This window comes from Balaenoptera borealis (genome assembly GCF_965194805.1).
Source record: "Balaenoptera borealis genome assembly, chromosome: 2".
Taxonomy (NCBI): Eukaryota; Metazoa; Chordata; class Mammalia; order Artiodactyla; family Balaenopteridae; genus Balaenoptera; species Balaenoptera borealis.
The window spans coordinates 146,237,569-146,256,399 of record NC_138867.1 but is presented as its reverse complement, the minus strand read 5'-3'; the positions used below and the strand labels follow the sequence as shown (position 1 = coordinate 146,256,399).

Here is an 18,831-nt window from a genome sequence, read left to right as displayed (position 1 = left end):
AAGCCCATGCGCCACAATTACTGAGCCTGCGCTCTAAAGTCCGTGAGCCACAGCTACTGAGCCCGCGTGCAGCAACTACTGAAACCCGCGCGCCTAGAGCCCATGCTCTGCAACAAGAGAAGCCACCGCAATGAGAAGCCTGGGCGCCGCAACTAGAGAAAGCCCATGCGCAGCAACAAAGACCCAATGCAGCCAAAAATAAATAAACTTATTTTAAAATAAATAAATAAATAATAAAATAAAATAGGCTTCAGGCTTTTGCAAGGTATTAAACTCTCTGAAGAGAAGATTTAGGACTTGCTCCAGGCAGCTTCAGCACCAGCGTTGGTGAGACCACAGGAAACTGTATGAAGGGCTCAGTAAGAGGGGTTTCTGGAGACATTGGTGGAGGTGACATTTCTGGGCTGCCTGGAAAGGGGGCTGTCAGAGTAGAAATTGTACCTCAGGGAAAAGAGACTCTGCCCAAAAGCTTCCCAACACCTCACTGGAGTCTGACATGCATTTTACCATACTGCCCTGGATGAAACCTATCCTTTCCCAGCAGGAAGTGAAATTTAATAACGATCATTAACATGTACCGTTCACTGAGCGCTCTCAGTGAATATCCTCAGTAGAGTATTGACCTAAGCACTTTCCATGCGTTATCTTACATAGTCTTCACACCTGTATGACGTTAACGATCATCAAGCCCATTTTAGATGGGCAAACTGAGGCGCTAAGAAGCGCCGTGAGTTACCCAAGTTTACACAGCTAGCAGGCTGCAGACAGACCCTCATCTGTGGTGCCAAAGCCAGTGCTGTTCAGCATTTAAAAATGCAAGTGGCATGTTATTACAGGAATGTGAACTCGAGAAGTGTGCGCATTCAAAGAAATAAAGACACACCCCCTTTCCTCAGGTGCATGCAGTCTGGTAGGCAAACATGGCTTATACTCAGAGTAGCTCAAACTAAATTACAAATGACTGAGGTCAAATCCAAACATGAGAATAGGTTTTCACACAAGCAGGGCAGAGAGAACAAGATCACAGGAAGAGGAGGATGTGAAACAGGCAAGCTGAGGACCTAAAAATCACCCTTCACCCTGCCCAAGACAGGCCCAGTAGGCTACTTTTTTTTTTTTTAATGCTCGTAAGGTTCTGACTCCAATTCCAATGTGCGGCGGGTTCTTTCCCACACCAAGCAATTCTCCAGCACCAGCTGGGTGCCCTACAATTCAACTCACTTCTGATACTACCCAGAGGTAGCATCAGATCCCAAGGGTAAGGGCTCAGACCCACAAGGCTGCCCCCCTGCACCCCACACCCCTGCTTCAGACGCTAGTCAAAAGCCCAGGTTTTCTGACGGACCAGCAATAATTGGAGATTCCAACAAACCCCTGCTTAGGTTCGATTAATTTGCTAGAGCGGCTCATAGAACTCAAAGAAACATTTTACTTACCAGATTGCCAGTTTATTATGAAAGGCTATAACTCAGGAACGACCAGAAGGAAGAGAGTCATAGGACAAGATGTGGGGAAAGAGCACGGACCTTCCGTGCCCTCTCTAGGTGCAACACTCTCCCAGCAACTCCATGTTCCCCAACCCGGAAGTTCTCCGAACTCAGTCCTTCTGGGCTTTTACGGGCGCTTCATGACGTAGGCACGATTGATTACATTATTGGCCACTGGCGATTGAACTCATTCGCCATCGCCTCTCCCCTGCCCCGAGGTCAGGGGGTGGAACTGAAACTTATAATCACATGATGGGCTCTCCTGGCAACCAGCCTCCATCCCTAGGTGTGGTCCAGAAGTCAACAGCAACACAACAAAAGACACCTTTAACGCTCTCATCACAGAAAATTCCAAGGGAAATTCCAACTTCAGAGGTCTGTGCCAGAAGTGGGGACAAAGGCCAAGTACACATTTATTATAAATCACAATACGACAACTGGGCGTTCCATGGGATTAGGGGCCGTGTCTTCCTTATTTGGCTCCATACCCCCAGTAGCCAGCACCGACATTTTGTTGGGAGAATGGAAGAGTACCTGAAAGAAGAAAAAGAAAACATACCAAATTAAATAAGCAAAAGAAAAGAAATCTCAGCCCTAAATCTAACCATCCTCTTCTGAAGGGGGAAAAAAAAGGAGAGCAGGCAGTGCAATGCAGAGGAAGCGGAGGGGGAGGATCTGCGAGGCGTGTTGGGTCAGGTGCCAGTGATGTCGACGGCTGAAACGACCACCCTGAACGGCTAGGCCTGGATCAGTACTTGTGAAACTTGAGTGTGCGTGGGGAGCTTGTTAAAATACAGATTGCTGATTCACCCCCAGAGTTTCTGATTCAGGAGACCAGGGAAATTTTGCCTTTCTAACTAATTCCCAGGTGATGCTAATGCTGCCGGGTGTAGCCCTCTGAGAACCAACAGCATTCAACCTCATCGCACATTAAAATCACCTTGGGAGCTTATAAAAACACCCTGGCGGTACCCCTGACCAAATCCATCATGATCCCTGGGGGTGGAAACAAGTTATGCCTGTTTTTAAAAAGTAGGACCAGGTCATTGCAATGTGCAGCCAAACCAGAGAGGAAGTAATGTAGGCGCATGTGTGAGCTTGAAGTTCATACACCATAAAAATAACAGCTAATATTTAACAGCTAATAACAGCTAATATTCACTTACCATGAGACAGGCACTCTGCTGAGTACATTACTGCATGACCTCATTTAATCCACACAGGAACCTTCAAGTGAGGACTATTATCCCCATTTTACCAATGAGGAGAGTCAGAGAAATTAAGTAATTTGTCTAGGCCACAAAATGGTAAGTGAGAACCTAAGAATCCAGTTCAGGGTTTTGTCTGTGCCAAGACTCCTAACCCCTAGGGGTCTTTAGGCCCGTCCCCAAGCCACTTAGTGCTCTGGCCCCTGCCTTAAATCTTCAGTATTTGGTTGAGTCCAGATGACAACAATCTGGGCTGTAATAACTGGAATCCACTTCCTATTTGGGATTAGATAGATAGATAGAGATCTGTATTCATAGATACATACATGAAAAAAGCAAATGCAAATCACAGCATGGTTGTTTTCCTGAATTCAATACTACTTAAAAATCCAGCCACTGTCCTGCTCATACTCCTTCAATGGCTTATAACCACTTCCAAGTAAAGTTCAACCTCCAAATACGGCATTCAAGGCCCTTCATGATGGAACCCCTGCCTCGGACTCTCCAGCCCCTCATCCCTCCTCCTCTATTCTCACCAGCCTATTTTCAGTTCCCCAAATCTAACCATGCCACCATGCCTTTATCCTTGCTCTTCTCTCTCTTTCCTTTCACTTTATCTGCCTGGAGAACTTCTACCCATCCTCTAAAACTCAGGTCAACTGTCACTTCCTATCCATAATCCTCCCGCATGCCTCTTCTCTGAGCAATCAAAGCAGCATGTGTATCACTTTTTATTCTAGGGTTACTATGTATCATTCTCTACCCCCTTAATCTGGTTGCTGAATTTCCAAAGGGACCTTTTTAAGAGAATCCTGGCTCTGACCTGAGAATGTGACTTTCCCTGAAGATCCCTCGAGTAAGAACTATACTCTCTCCCATCCACTAGACTTGGAGATGGAGTGTTTGTCCTCTCTTCCAGACCATTGTCCTTCCTTCCTCTGTAAAATCCCTGCAGCCTTGAATCTCCTGTTATCAGATTACACCACTAACCACCCCTCCTTGTTACACTCCTACTCCCAGCAGCATCACCCCCTTTATTCCTTGAATATTTAGCTCCTGGCTCACTGCCCCTCTCTCCAATACAGATCTGGCTTAATTACCGGTGATTCCAATATCTACATTGTTGACCCTTCCAATACCCTGTTCACTCAGTTTCTTGATTTTCTCACCTCTGATGAGCTTGGTCTCTATCCCACTTCACCAATCACCCCCATGGTCTCACTCCAGATCCTAGACCATGTCACTACCAATCACTAAAACCCCTCCAAAATTTCACTTTCAAGTATCCCACTCTCCAAGTGAGGACATGGCATGGGGGAGGGGGAGGGACCGTGAACAGAGGCTCAGATTCCCCAACCCACTGCTATCCTTGTTCCCTCTTGCCCAGTCCCCTGGCCTCTTCTTACTTTGTCAGACTCACTTGGCTAAACCACATATTTCTCAGTTAAAACCAAGTCTCTGCCTGCTCCGCCCCTGTACCCTGAGAGCTGAAAGCGGCTAGAGAAAGGGGCTGACTGGTCATGGTCAAGTCGTGACCTTGAACCTCAAGCGGGTCCTGTTGCTAGTCCATTCACTCTTCCACTCTCCCTGACAATTCATGCTTTTGCCTCTCTTTACAAACCTTGAGTCCCCGTCCCCATTTTCAGCACTTGACTTTGCTTCTCTAAATCATTTGGAAATAAAGGCAATCAGATAGGAACTTCCGCAAGCTCCCACCTCACTTCACTCTGCGGCACCTGCACCCACGTTCTCTCTGCCTCACTATGGCTATGGGGTAGGACTCCAGAGACCTTCCCCTCTGGCCACGCAGGGATTCCAGACGCTGCAGCACCACTGAGCCAATCCTCTACCCTCTTTGTGCCACATTCCCTAGCTCCCCTAGATGGGAAGATCCCACCGAGACAGAAAATAAACTGTGGTTGGGGGGTGTGGATCGCTTTTCTTCTGAATTGGAAATTTAAATTATTCTTTTGTGCTCTGTACCCAAGTAGAGGATAAGGCCCTTGATATGTGATTATTTCTACAAACAAAAGGCTAGGCATCTCTGTATTGTTACTCCAGTGGATGCCTATTTATCTGGCTTCTACTTATTTCAAGTACAGTGACCCAGAGAAGACAAGTAAAATAGGATTTGAAGTTCTTAATGTGCTGTGTATTTACTTGGATTTACAAAGACCAATTGTTCAATTCAATCAGTAAAAATAAAATCTTATTCAGTCTTTTCCCTGTAATCATTGGAGGGTCTCAAAAGTGAATAGCATATGGGAACGAGAAGCATGTGTGTGTGTGTGGATGGGTGGGAATGCCACTTTTTGTCAACTTTTTTGAAAAGTCTTCACTTTTCCCAGACAATTTTTTAAAATATTTATTTATTTTATTTTATTTTTTAGCTGCATCACGTCTTAGTTGTGGCACACAGGATCTTCATTAAGGCACGCAGGATCTTTCGTTGCTGCGCGCAGGCTTCTCTCTAGTTGAGGCGTGTGAACTCAGTAGTTGTGGCGTGCGGGCTTAGTCGCCCCACGGCATGTGGGATCTTAATTCCCCAACCAGGGATTGAACCTGTGTCCCCTGCATTAGAAGGCGGATTCTTAACCACTGGACCTCCAGGGAAGTCCCGAAAATTTTTGAAAAAGAGTACTCTAGAATTTTTCTCTCCTCCCTTTCCAGCCCAAACTATTGACAATTAAAATTCCCACTTTCCATATTACGTTAGTTAAGGCCATAGGAAAGAATCTTCTAAGGGTATTTGTGTTTTAATTTACATTGAGCACTTACCATCTGCCTTGGCATCATGCAAGTGCTTTGTGTCTGTTATTTGAATCTTTATGCTTCATAGGATAGGTAGTATTTTATCATCATCCCCATTTACAGATTTGAAAACTGAGGCTTAGATAAATTCAGAGATCAGCCCAAGGTCTGTAGCTACTAAGTGGGGGAGCTGAGAATCAAACCTAGGCAGTATGACTCCTGAATGTGTATACAGGGATGTCCCAAGGCTTTCTATTTTCCTCTCAGAGATTCACTCCTTTATATGCTATAATCCATTGGATATTTAAAAGGAAAATAGGATGAATGGAGTCAAGTCTCACTGAGAAGATGTAAGATGAGTTAGGTCATACAGAGTGGACTGACTTCCTCAGGAAGAGAATTAGCAGAGGCAAAATGCAAATTCTGCTGGTGGAGAGATTGTGTTTTAAATCCTTATCTGCTAACACACTGGCAAGGACAGGGTGACTCCGGTCTCTACGTGGCTGAGGGAGGTAGTCTAAGGTGGTGATTTCTGGAGTGAAAACTGCCAAGGTTTAAAGCCAGGCTCTTCTTACCTTGTCATCTTGGGCAAGTTAATTAACCTCTCTGACCCTCAGGTTCTTTCTAGGTAAATGGAGATGACAGTAATAGTAGTTACTTCCCAATCAAGTTGGTTCCAAGTGTTCACCAAAGAAACACCGTTAAATTTTGAACGCAGCATGAGAGACTGAATATACAATGGCCAAACCATATGTAAAAATAGATCTCTAACCTACTATCTGCAACCAGCCCTAGAAACCAACCCATTATCTAGGGAGCTCAGGAAGCCAGCCTACTTATTATTTATAAGTCAGACTTGTACGAAGTCAGACCACCATCTCTAGAAAAAATTCCATAAAGCCAAACTCCTATCACTACCAGCCCAAAACAGGCAGGACTTGATTAATAACTGGCAGCTTCCAACTTAGGACCAACCAGAGAAAGCCAAATATGCAGCCTTCACCAGTCACATAAGATGTCCTACCTCTTATTGGCCCACCTACAACTTCCCCACAATAACAGCCTCCAATAGGGACATACCTGAAGTCTTCCCTTTTCTCCACTATGAAGTTTTCCAATTCCTCTGCCTGCTTTTGAGTCTCGGCCAAAACACAAGTGATGGTGGCTGGCTCCCTTGTTACAGCAAGCTCTGTACAAATAGCCTTTGCCTGTTCTCACTGGGTTGGTCTTTGTTTATTTCCACAAGCGTTAACTGGACTCACTCAGGTTAGAAATGGTGGAGACTTAGATCAAGGTGATAACAGTGATGATAGTAAAAAGTGATTACATTCAGGAAATATTTTAAGGTGAGAACCTTCAGGGACTTCCCTGGTGGTGCAGTGGTTAAGAATCCGCCTGTCAATGCGGGGGACACGGGTTCGAGCCCTGGTCCGGGAAGATCCCACATGCCGCGGAGCAACTAAGCCCATGAGCCACAACTACTGAGCCCGCGTGCCACACCTACTGAAGTCCGTGCGCCTAGAGCCCGTGCTCTGCAACAAGAGAAGCCACCACAATAAGAAGCCCGCGCACCGCAACGAAGAGTAGCCCCCGCTTGCCACAACTAAAGAAAGCCCGCGCACAGCAACGAACACCCAGTGCAGCCAAAAATAAATTTTAAAAATTAACAATAAAAAAATAAATGTAGAACCTTCAAAACATAAGCAGGGAGGGAGAGTGAGAATCAAGTCCTAGCTTGAACAACTAGGTAGGCAATGGGGCCACGGAGAAAGTCGGGGAAGGCTAGAGTACATACATTCGCAAACAGGAGAAAAAAATGCCTAGGCTTCACCTACTCTCCGCACACACAGTAATGTAAACAGTTCCAAAAATCTTCTCTATCTCCAAGACCACCTCGGCCAGAGCAACATGTGGACAGAAAATTGTTTCCTTGGATAGAGGTGCCTCTAGGGTGTTAGTTCATGAGTATCCACGAGCTCCCACTGCCCACTCGCACTCCCATTTACTTCCTCCCCAGATCAAAAAAAAAATCGTTGCAATCCTCTAACTGATACATGAAACTCCACCCTTGGAACTGGCTTCAACCACAATTTAAAAGTTAATAAAAAAGTATAATCTCAATGTTTTTAAGTATGTGTATATCCAGAAGCAAGTATAGCAAAATGTTAGCCACATTTGTTATCTCCGGATACTGGTATTCTAGGTGATTTAAATTTTCTTCTTAACACATTTCTGTATTTCCTAAGCCTTTCATAACGAACAAGACCTTTTCTTATTAAAAAAAATAATAACAAAGTTCTTAAAAATGAGATCTCTGTAAACCAATTGTACTTCAATATTAAAACATGAGACCTCCGGGATAGTTAACAAATTAAAAGCTATCAGTCATTTATGCCTTGGTATGAATGAACAGTGCGTTTATCACCCATTCTGTTGGGGTGTGTAGAGGATGTGAGAGCTGAGGTGGGAGCTGTCAAAGGCACAAGGAGGAATGTGCTCCCCAAACATTTCACAACAGGGCCAAAGACAGCCCTGCCTCTGCAGGTATGTGAGAGAGAGCAGACACAGAGGTAAGCTCAGAGGCAGGAGCTGAGAAATACAAATATATGCGGTATTTCCAACACTGTTTCAGTGGGGTCATTGTCAGCCTAAGAAGAAGGAACATCCTAGTTTTTAACTAAATAACAGAGGTACTTGAAATGCAAACAGAGGCAAATTCAGAAATAGGCATTCCCGGGCTCCCCTGGTGGCGCAGTGGTTAAGAATCCGCCTGCCAATGTGGGGGACACAGGTTCGAGCTCTGGTCCGGGAAGATCCCACATGCCACGGAGCAGCTAAGCCCGTGCGCCACAACTACTGAGCCCACGTGTCACAACTACTGAAGCCCGCGCGCCTAGAGCCCATGCTCTGCAACAAGAGAAACCACTGCAATGAGAAGCCCGCACACCACAACGAAGAGTAGCCCCCGCTCGCCGCAACTAGAGAAAGCCCGCCTGCAACAACGAAGACCCAACACAGCCAAAAACAATAAATAAATAAATTTATTAAAAAAAAAAAAAAAAGAAATAGGCACTCCCAAGAAAACCTTGACTGGGGCAGATTCAGCCCTGACCAGACCTCATGGCCAAGTCCTGGACCTGGAGAATCACCAAGGTGTGTGGACATATTTTGTCACTGAGGTGAGAAAAGGAAGTAAAATGATTTCAGGCACCGCTCTCCTCTCCCAAAACACAAGAGGAGAGCTGTCATTGCCCAACCCCTACCCCCAAATTCAACAGGCCTCCTGCTCCAAAAACTTTAAATCTTCACTTATTTCCATTCATTCTTGGCTAAACTGACAACTAAATCTGTTTACTATGGCTTCTAGTAAAGAATAGGCCCCTCCTGGGTCCAGGATTTCAAACCCTCAGCAGTTTGGCTGATTGATACTGGGAGGATTGATAGAGCGACACTTTCTCTTTCCTAGGGTCACCTCCTCTTGCAGTATGTACATAGGAGATACATAGATGGATGGACTCTCACAGAATCAAGGACCCAGAACACTCCAGAAGCACATTTTCCTGCTAAACAGTAACAACTGAGGAGTACTTCAGACATTTTTTTCATCACATTCCCATACTAAGCCAAATTTACCCAAAACTTGGAAATAAACTACCGTGATAAACGTACCTCCTTTCAGTATCATTGTTTAACAGACTCATGAGAGGATTATTCATTAGGACTTGGTTTGATTTTGCCATTCACTACTTGTTTAGAGAACAGACATTGTGAAAATAATGTTACCTTGTAGATTTCTGTCCCAAAGGTTACAATTTCATTGCCCCGTAGAACATTAGCCAATTTTGTATCTTTTAGCAAATTCATTTCCACATTCCCTCGACTAACATACTATATAAATGTGTTTCTTAAATTTTTTTGAACCAGCTCTATCTTCTTTGAATAAAATCTTTACATGTTTACTGTCTTTTGTATGAGTCATGTGTCATGGAGAAAAACTTTTTCTCTACCCTCTTATATTCTGTTCTTGGGGGCTTGCAAATTAAACTCAAACAGACAGACTAGCAAGAGAAAAATCAGATTTAATCATGGGAGTTCATAAAAAAGATGTGACCCAAAGGGGCTTATATACCATCTTAATAGGGGAGAGGAAGGGGAAGAAGGGCACTTCTGGGAAACAAATGACTTTTTAGAAAGAGAGGGAAGAGAGGGCACTTAGAATAAATGGGGGACATGATAGTTTTGTAACAATGTCTGTTTTGGTGTGGTGCCAGCCTTACATCTCCAAGAAGACTAGAGAGTTGCTCCCAGGGAGGGGATTTATGACAATTGAGTTCTTTTGAGATGCTCTGCTTTTAGGCAGATAAGGGATTTCAGGATCTCAAATGCCTTCAGCTCAAAATAATTTTTATGTAACAATGGCATACTCTGGACTTCTTCATCCCTTCACATGTTTTAACTTTTTTGAAATGTATTCCCCATTTCCCAGGACAGCAGAAGAGTCACACCTCATCAGGATCAGAGCCAGACCTTAAAGCCAGTTCTGACACTAAAACTCTTCCCACATTGCCAAACTAAACAACTGTGTGGCCTTGAACAAGTCACATTCCCTCTCTGGGCTCAGCTTCCTTAGATATAAATTGGGGCATGTGGAAGAGATGATCTCTACAGTTCCTTCCAGATCTAGACATCTCTGCTAAAGTTGATTAGTTGGCAAAATGATAAAAACAGGCCACATTGATCTTCAAGTCCTCTTCCCATTCCACCCCATCCCTAATGATGTCACTACATGAGTGGGGCCTTTTCTCCCAGGCAGAAGCCCAGAGTCCTGAATTTTCTCTCTCCCCACCAACACTGATCTCTCCTATGTCCAGTCCACCAGGGAGCATGTCCAACAGGGAACCTGCTCAGGTTATAAAGTAATCAATAGCAAGGGTAAAAAGCTATTAGGAAATGAAGTTCCCACATATATACACATACTCTCCTCCAGAAGATATCTGTATTTATCTTACAAGAAAGATAAAATTTTTACTCAGGTGAGGGGTGCAATCTCAGGCAGTGTGACAGGCAAGTGGGGTAGGCTTGTGAAAGCAGGGAACTCTTAATACCCCCACGTCAAATGCTTTTGGAGGGCTGGTTTTGGTCAAAACAGACCAGAACTGTGTCCCGACCAGCACCAGGCCCCATGCCATACCAGCTGTTGTATATTTTGAACATCACCTTTGTTTTTTTGGCTTGGTTTATAGAGTCACATCTGTCTCCAACTACGTACAATAGTGACAAAAATCTCTGCATCTGTTGCTAGTCATTCATCTTCTCCAACCCAAAATGTAACATTTGCGCTTGAACACTGCTGTTGATTAAGATGATTAGACTTGATTCTCATTATTCTTCATTAAATAGAAAATAGACACTTACGTATTTTTCTTTTCACTTATTAATCTGTCCTAATGTTTCTACACTGAAGATTTCTTCAATGCTAGAATTTAAATAATGAAAACAACTAAATTCAGAGACTCTTAAGGATAAGGAATGAGCTACCATCCTGATTCCTGCAATGAAGCTTGTCTTTTTAACACTCTTTTTCCCTCCTGCCTGGCAATTAAAAGACAAGCATCTGTGCCAGAAAAGGCTGGGAGTGCGCATGTTTTAGAGCAGAGGAGAACCAGCAGGACAGTTGTTCCCACTGCCAATGCAGCAATAACATAGCATGTCTTGACTTGTGGCACAATCATTTGAACATCTTTTTTACAAAGATAACAATGAATCTTCTTCTGGGTTAGCCTCAGATCTCAAGGGAATGTCCTGGCCCAGACAAGACACAGCACATGTGGTCAAAGGTGCATGTAGGACAATGATCCTCGACCCTGGCTACACATTAAAATCACCTGAGGACCTTTTAAAAAATATTCATGCCTGGGCAGCATGAACTCAGACCAATAAAATCAGAACCTCTGGTAGTGAGGTCCAAGGATAGGAATAGAAAACTGATTAGAAAAGGTGATTTTAACAGGCAGCCAGAAATGTGAACCCCTGAGATAGAGAGGTGTTCACTGTAGCTTTGCTTAGAAGGAAAACAATGCAAACAGCTTATAGTTTATTGATTGGGTGTGATTAAATTATGATGCATCTACACAATGGGATAATTACCAGTCTTCTTTTTCTTTAATAAGGCAAATCTATAAGCCTTGGGAAAAACCATTCTCTCCATCAATGCTTTGGGCACAGTTAAGGCCTATAAGTTTGGGAGAGGCCTATAAAAATGTTAAAGACCTGAAAAAAGACTGTTGATTACAAAATACAAAAATAAAACTGCAAAGTTGCAACGAATGTGTGTGTCTATAAAATATATCATGCCAACTTCAGCAATTGTTAGGTTTAGTATTCATAAAATTATTACATTTGAAAACAGCTGGTAAGTTCTATTTTTACCTCAAGAATTCCTGAGTATGCATTGTCAGTGGTTCTCAAAATGTGGCCCCCAGAACAGCAAAATCAGCCTTGTCTGAAAACTTGCTAGAAATGAAGACTTCTAGGCCTCACCCCAGACCTACTGAATCAGAAACTCTGGGAATGGAGTTCAATTCTCTGTTTACACAAGCCCTTCGAGTGACTCTGAGACAAGCTTAAATATGAGGACCACTGTGCTAGATGATTACCAAAATAAAAGGATAATAATCTTATAGAATAAAAATTAAAATAACCAATCATAAACTAAATAAGTAGCCAAGTAATTTACAAAGCACAGTTTGAAAATCCTTTCAAAAATTTCTGAGAAAAATATACATAGCCTAAAAAAGTTAAACATAAAATTACCATATGATTCAGCAATCCACTCCTAGATATATACCCAAAAGAATCAAAAGTAGGGACTCAAACAGATATCTGTATATCAATGTTCATAGCAGCATTATTCACAATAGCCAAAAGGTGGAAATACCCAAGTGTCCGCAACAGATGAACTGATAAACAAAATGTGGTCTATATATACAATGGAATATTATTCAGCCTTAAAAAGGAATGAAATTCTGATACAACATGGATGAACCTCAAAAACATTACACTAACTGAAGTAAGCCAAACACAAAAGGACAAATATTGTAGTATTCTACTTATATGAGGTACCTAGAATAGGCAAATTCATAGAGTCAGAAAGTAGAATAAAGGTTACCAGGAGCTGGGGAGAAGGGAGGGGGGAATAGGGAGTTTCTGTTTGGGGTGATGAAAAAGTTCTGGAAACGGATAGTGGCATGGTTGTACAACATTGTAAATGTACTTAATGTCCTTGAGTTGTGCACTTAAAAATGGTTAAAATGGTGACTTTTATGTTGTATATATTTTACCATAATAAAAAAAGCAAGCTGGGAAACCAGGAAAGCCAGTGGAGTAATTCAGTCTGAGTCCAAAGGCCTGAGGACCAGGGAAGCCAGGGGTTAAGTCCCAGTCCAAGTCTGAAGGCCTGAGAACCAGGAATGCTGATATCTGAGGGCAGGAAAAGATGGATGTCTCAGCCAAGCAAAAAGAACAAACTTGCCCTTCCATCCTCTTTTTATACTAGTCAGGCCCTCAACAGATTGGATGATGCCCACCAGCATTGGGGTGGGGGGGGGCGTTTTTATTCAGTCTACCAAGACAAATGCTAATCTCTTCCAGAAAAACCCTCACAGACACCAAGAAATAATGTTTTACCAGCTATCTGGGCACCCTTTAACCCCATCAGGTTGACACACAAAATTTACCATCACAGGTGGTTTAGTTACCATCTGTAAGCTTGGACTATAAACTCCTTGAGGGTAGGGACTGTTGTTCATGGGTCTCCAATATCTAACACAGCACCTAGATCACAGCATTAACTAACAATAAATGAATGAACGAGTGAATAAGTGAATGAGCAAGTAAATGAATAAATGAGTGCGCAAACAAACAATTGCCACGTAAGTCTTTAGGTGGTCGTGTCCACTGAGATTATGTGCAAAATTTTGTGCACACATGAATTTTCCAGAGAATGGGTCTGTACCTTTTATCATAGTATCAATGGGACACATGACCCCAAAGTGCTCAAAACCACTGGTGTAGAGACGGGGACATGATGGGTCAGACTAGATTATTTCCCATGGATGGCCCCAGGCAAGCATTTCAAACAGATCAAAAGTGAGCGGCACACAAGCTGACAAGATGACGTATCACACTGAGGAAAAACAAGAGAGGAAATCAGAGTTTACTGAGTGAAACCTGTCATTAGCCGACCATTCCTCTTCGTGTCCTTGAAGTTCACCAGTTCTCTGATTTTACAGAAACAAGTGAATACTCTGGTCATTATCCTGATTGCAGTTCTGGCAGACCCTAGCTAGACACAGATGCTTCCAACTTAAAGAAATTTCAAGAAAAAGCTTGTATTTGGAACACCTGAAGCCTCTGCTGAGGGACGAGCCAGGCACTGATGTAAGTAAGGAGGTCCTACTGGGTAGCAGAGGCCAAGGATACACACGATTATTCCACGGCCTTAGAGGAACTCACAGTTTCATGGAAGAGAAAGATAATCCTCTGCTCAACTCCCCTAGTAATCAGACAAATGCACATTAAAATGACAGTGAGAAACCTCTGTAGACTCATCAGACTTTCAGTGAGGATAAGGGAGAATGGGATCTTCATGGGAGTGAAAAGCTAAGGTCATTCTGGAGGGCACTGTACCAGTGCTCACCGTGTGTCCCACCCGACCTTACCCCAGGGTCAGTGTAGCTTACCTACCACTCATGGATCTTACTCCTGGTATAAACCCCCAAGAAATTATCACACTGATTCCTAAGAGGACTTATGCAAAGTTGTTTTCCAAGGCTCCTGGAAACCCCAGATGCTCCCTTATTGTCTCCTGCTACTTACAGAGAACATGTTGGAAACATTAGTTAAAGCTGTACCACTGGGGGAAGAACTCAAATGTAATGCCCTAAACCTAGCCTCACCACCTAGCTCCAAAATTGCCATCTTGAACCACTGAGGGTGTGTAATTCTTATCTGGGGGTTGGTAGGGTGGGTGGAGGTGATTAGAGGGCACATGTTCCCTGGATGCTGAAGACAGAAATCAATTCAGAAACATGGCCTTCGATGCAACAGCCATCTTGGCCATCACTGAATGGGAACATAGAATGAGGAACGTGGAAATTAACCTCTCTGGGTCATTTCATCTAGTCCTCTGCCTCCCGTGGGTTGCATGATTAAAGCATCCTCAAGAGCCCAGATCTAGGGAAATGATTTTCCATTTTTTTCCTGAGATTCTTTAAAACTTTGATTCAGGAGGACTATGAACTCTTGAATAAAAGGGACTAGAGAACTCAAGGGAAAACTACAATGGTACACAAAGGTTTTGAGAATGGACCCAAATATAACTACTTTATAAATACTTTTAAAATATCAGTGTAGTTCCACTTACCAGTGATATGCTATGCTCTATCCAAGTTGCTTAAAAATATCAGTTTCTCTATAAGGATTAAGCCTCACAGGGCTGTGGTGAGGGATAAATGAAATAATAATTATGAAGCATTTAGCACATTATAGATAGCCCGTCAATGTCAGCCATTATTCACAAAATGTTTCCTTTTATTTTCTTAGCCAATGAAATGTATTAATAAGCCCTTTTGTGTTCACTGAACTAGACCTTAGGAGTAAAGACTGGAGATAGAATTTTTGAAAGCTGAACAATAACTTGGATATCATCCAGTCCATTTTTTCCAAATCAAATCTTAACTGTAACACTGAAAAACAGTAATTAAAAAGAGCTGCTGTAGTGGGAGAGATTGGTAGAGAGCTGGCCTCTTGCCCTCCCCAGGGAACCCTAGGGTACCGCAGAGCACAGTTTGTAAACCACAGCTCATCCAACTTCTTCATGTTACAGATGAGGACTGTGGGGTTTACTGGTCTAATTGCTTGTCAAAGATCACAGAAGCTGGATCTCTGATATCAAGGAACCTACCAACTAGCTATGGAAACGGGATGTATGCATGCTAGGATGTGGAAGAAAATTGGGGCTAATTTTTTCAAGTTGTATTAACAAAGCCAGGGCATTAGCCAAGTCCCATGCCCTTTGAGTTTCAGCTTCTCCACTGAACTTTCGGTTCTCAATAACTTCTGCCTTAGTATCTACTACCCTGAAAAGAAGGATCATTTATATGCTCAGTGGCTGGTACAAATTTTTCATTGAATATTTTTATGAACTTGTGTATTTGTTATCAATTTATTCTCTAAGTAAAATAAAAATACAAATGTGTTGCCATTGTAATGAAGGAAAATCATTTTGAATCGTTTTGAATAAAACATCCTTATATAATCTGGAAATACATAGAAAACACTCAGAAAGCAAGCATTTATATGTGATGAACTTTATATCACTTTTATGTAGCATTGAAGATTTATTTTAAAAACTTACTAAGAAATATTTCAGACATACAAAATGAGCCCTACTTCTCTGACACCAGATTCTGAGCAGGGCAGAGTGACAGTGAAGATAGTTGCTTTAATAAAATGCAACTCCTCCCTAATGGCAAGACTGAAGATTAAATGATTTTGAATGTTGGATATTGTCATCACTTCCTACTAGGGCGGGAAGAACCAAAGGGAAGTGAAACTTACTTCAGTGCTCCGCCCCACTACCTGGAGTTGGCGGTTCGCTGTGCTGCACCCTCCAGATCCTCCCTTTAATCATCTCTCAATACTGCATTAGCTTTCCGTGGGAAAACCCACCGACATTCCAGTCTATGTTTTGAATCCTATTTCAAAGGCCTCAAATGGAAACAGAGAGGGGCTTAAACCAGAGAGCAGAGCAGATGAAGTGCGGCTCATTTACCCTCCACCAGCATCCCCTCTTTCCACCAGCCCTGGACAGACAAATGGTTCTTACCCAACATATACACTCAACACAATGGAAGATGAGGGCTCAGACCCTGCTGGCAAGGTCTATTGTCTAGTGGCTAAAAAATTCAAACACATAGACATTAAAAGGAAACAAATGTTTCAGGGGAAGATGTTTGATGCCAAGTGAGTAGAATGAATTGTAAATGTCCTGGGACTTTAAACCACAGAGAAAGCATTGCTAGTATTTAGACAAGACTTAGCAAAAAGAGATGGACCATGAGCTAAGCCTTAAATAACAGCAAGAATTGGATGGACAGGAGAGAGGGTGTTCCAAGTGGGGGAAACAGTGAACAGAGGACCCAAAAAAGGAAAAAAACAAGAAGTATGGAAGCAAGTGGGAATGCTTGTCTGAGCAAACATAGGCTCTTTGATTAGAGATAGAAACTGAGGCCAAACCACAAAGGGTCTTAAATACCAGACCGAAGAGTTTACACCTACCCTTATTCCCTCCCTTCCCCCCATTCCCCCATGACACTAATCAGATGGGAAAATTCACAAGCAGATGCCTTGCCTCCTCACTCTCAGAAACCCATGGATGGCAAATACCTTTCCTGCTTTATACAAAATCTCATCTATTGGTAGAAGCTGCAAGGAAAGCTGTGTTGAGAAAGATTCTAAGGTGACTCCTGAACTAATTGTGAGAGCTGTGATTTATAACTGGTGCCTGTCAAGGATAAAACATGGAGGCATTGCAGTAAGAAAAGCAATACAGATGCTTTGCCTTTGCCAATTGTGCTTTATCCAAAAGGGATGGCTATCCCAAGACCTGGAAGCAACCTAAATGTCCAGCGACAAATGATGGATAAAGAAGATGTGGTATATATATTCCATTTTATATATATATATATATAAACAGAGAGAGAGAGAGAGAGAGAGATGTGTGTGTGGTGTGTGTGTGTGTGTGTGTGTGTGTGTGTGTATATATATATATATATAAAATGAATATTACTCTGCCATAAAAAAGAATGAAATAATGTCATTTGCAGCAACATGAAGTGAAATACTAAGTGAAATAAGCCAGACAAAGACAAATATTACACAATATCGCTTATTTGTGGAATCTAAAAAATAAAATGATACAAACAAACTTATATACAAAACAAAAACAGACCCACAGACATGGAAAACAAACTTACGATTACCAAAGGGGAAAGAGAGGGGAGAGATAAATAAGGAATTTGGGATTAACATATACACACTACTGTATAAAATAGATAACCAACAAGGACCTACTGTATAGCACAGGGAAATATACTTAGTATTTTGTAATAACCTATAAGGAAAAAGAATCTGAAAAAGAATATATATATATATGTATATATATATAACTGAATCACTTGGCTGTACACCTGAAACTAACATAGCATTGTAAATGAACTATACTTCAGTTAAAAAGGGGGGATGGCTATCACGATGAGAAATTTAGGAATGGAGTTGCTTAATGGGGAAAGGTTGGTGGAGTAGGGAAGGCCTTATAATTTCTACTAGTTAGGTCAAACACCAACCCTATCTATGCTTAAGACCAATCCCAAAAGAATGTTCTGCCCAGACTATAAGTAAGATTATTAGGCACTAGTGCTGACATCTGGCCTCAGCAGTAGAGAATACTATAATTGATTAGTAATGTCTGTCATGAGCTCAGAAGTAAGAAGTAGCAGTATGCATGCTACATACTTACTATGCCTACCTTTACCAAAAGAAACCACACTAAAAGTATTTCAGGCATCAGAACCAACTGATACAAGAAGTTAGGTATTCTGGTTTGGTTTGGTTTGGTTTGGTTTGGTTTGGTTTGATTTGGTTTGGGGTTGGGAAAGATATGTTTTTCAATTTATATAACCAAGCTGACAGGTACTCCTTCTATGTATCTGTAACTACTAAGATCAGCCCAAAATGGACATTGTTTCGCCGAATGAACTCAAGGTAGGACCACGGAGCCCACTTATAAAAGAGTTCAGAGATTTTAAAGCCTTTAATCATAGCAGTTGTGTTTATATTAACCTGTTTCTTTAGTGAGACCTACCCAGTACTTAAAAACATGCAGCCCACACCTGTCAATGATTCCCGGGGCAGATGAGCCTTCACTGGCAGCTTCTCACCCTGATCTCTGATCTCCCTGCCTCTAATTTTCTCTCCTATTGGAACCCCTTCATCTGCTTCTCTACCACGCTCCTGGGACGATGGAGTTTGTTGGCAGAGAGAGCAAATTTTTTTTCTTCTTTATATTCTTCCTGTAAATGCAAACAAGCGACCAGCACTACAAAAACTTTCATATTTGCGAACACCCCAGGGTGTTTCACACAAATCAATCTGACCAAAACCCATAAAATATAAATTCACCTGATACAAGCACAGGATGACTGCGGAGATTTCTCCCCCTACCTCCGCATTACACAGTGTCCATACAAATGACTCTGGAAACAGCACCAATTACTAGAGCCACCAGAGAAATCTCAAGGTCAGGAGAATTTGCAGGAAAAAGA

At 42.3% G+C, this 18,831-nt stretch overlaps 1 long non-coding RNA gene across 4 annotated transcripts in view; it reads right to left on the bottom strand.

Moving 5' to 3' along the window:
• Positions 1–18,831, bottom strand: part of LOC309622728 — a 150,086-nt gene that overhangs the window by 81,134 nt on the left and 50,121 nt on the right. For 3 of the 4 annotated variants that reach the window (XR_014241077.1, XR_014241078.1, XR_014241079.1), the window contains one exon: positions 1,437–2,021. This is a non-coding gene — a long non-coding RNA (uncharacterized lncRNA). Of the gene's footprint in view, positions 1–1,436; positions 17,202–18,831 lie in introns of those variants that run through there. The other variant, XR_014241080.1, reaches the window with a different exon arrangement.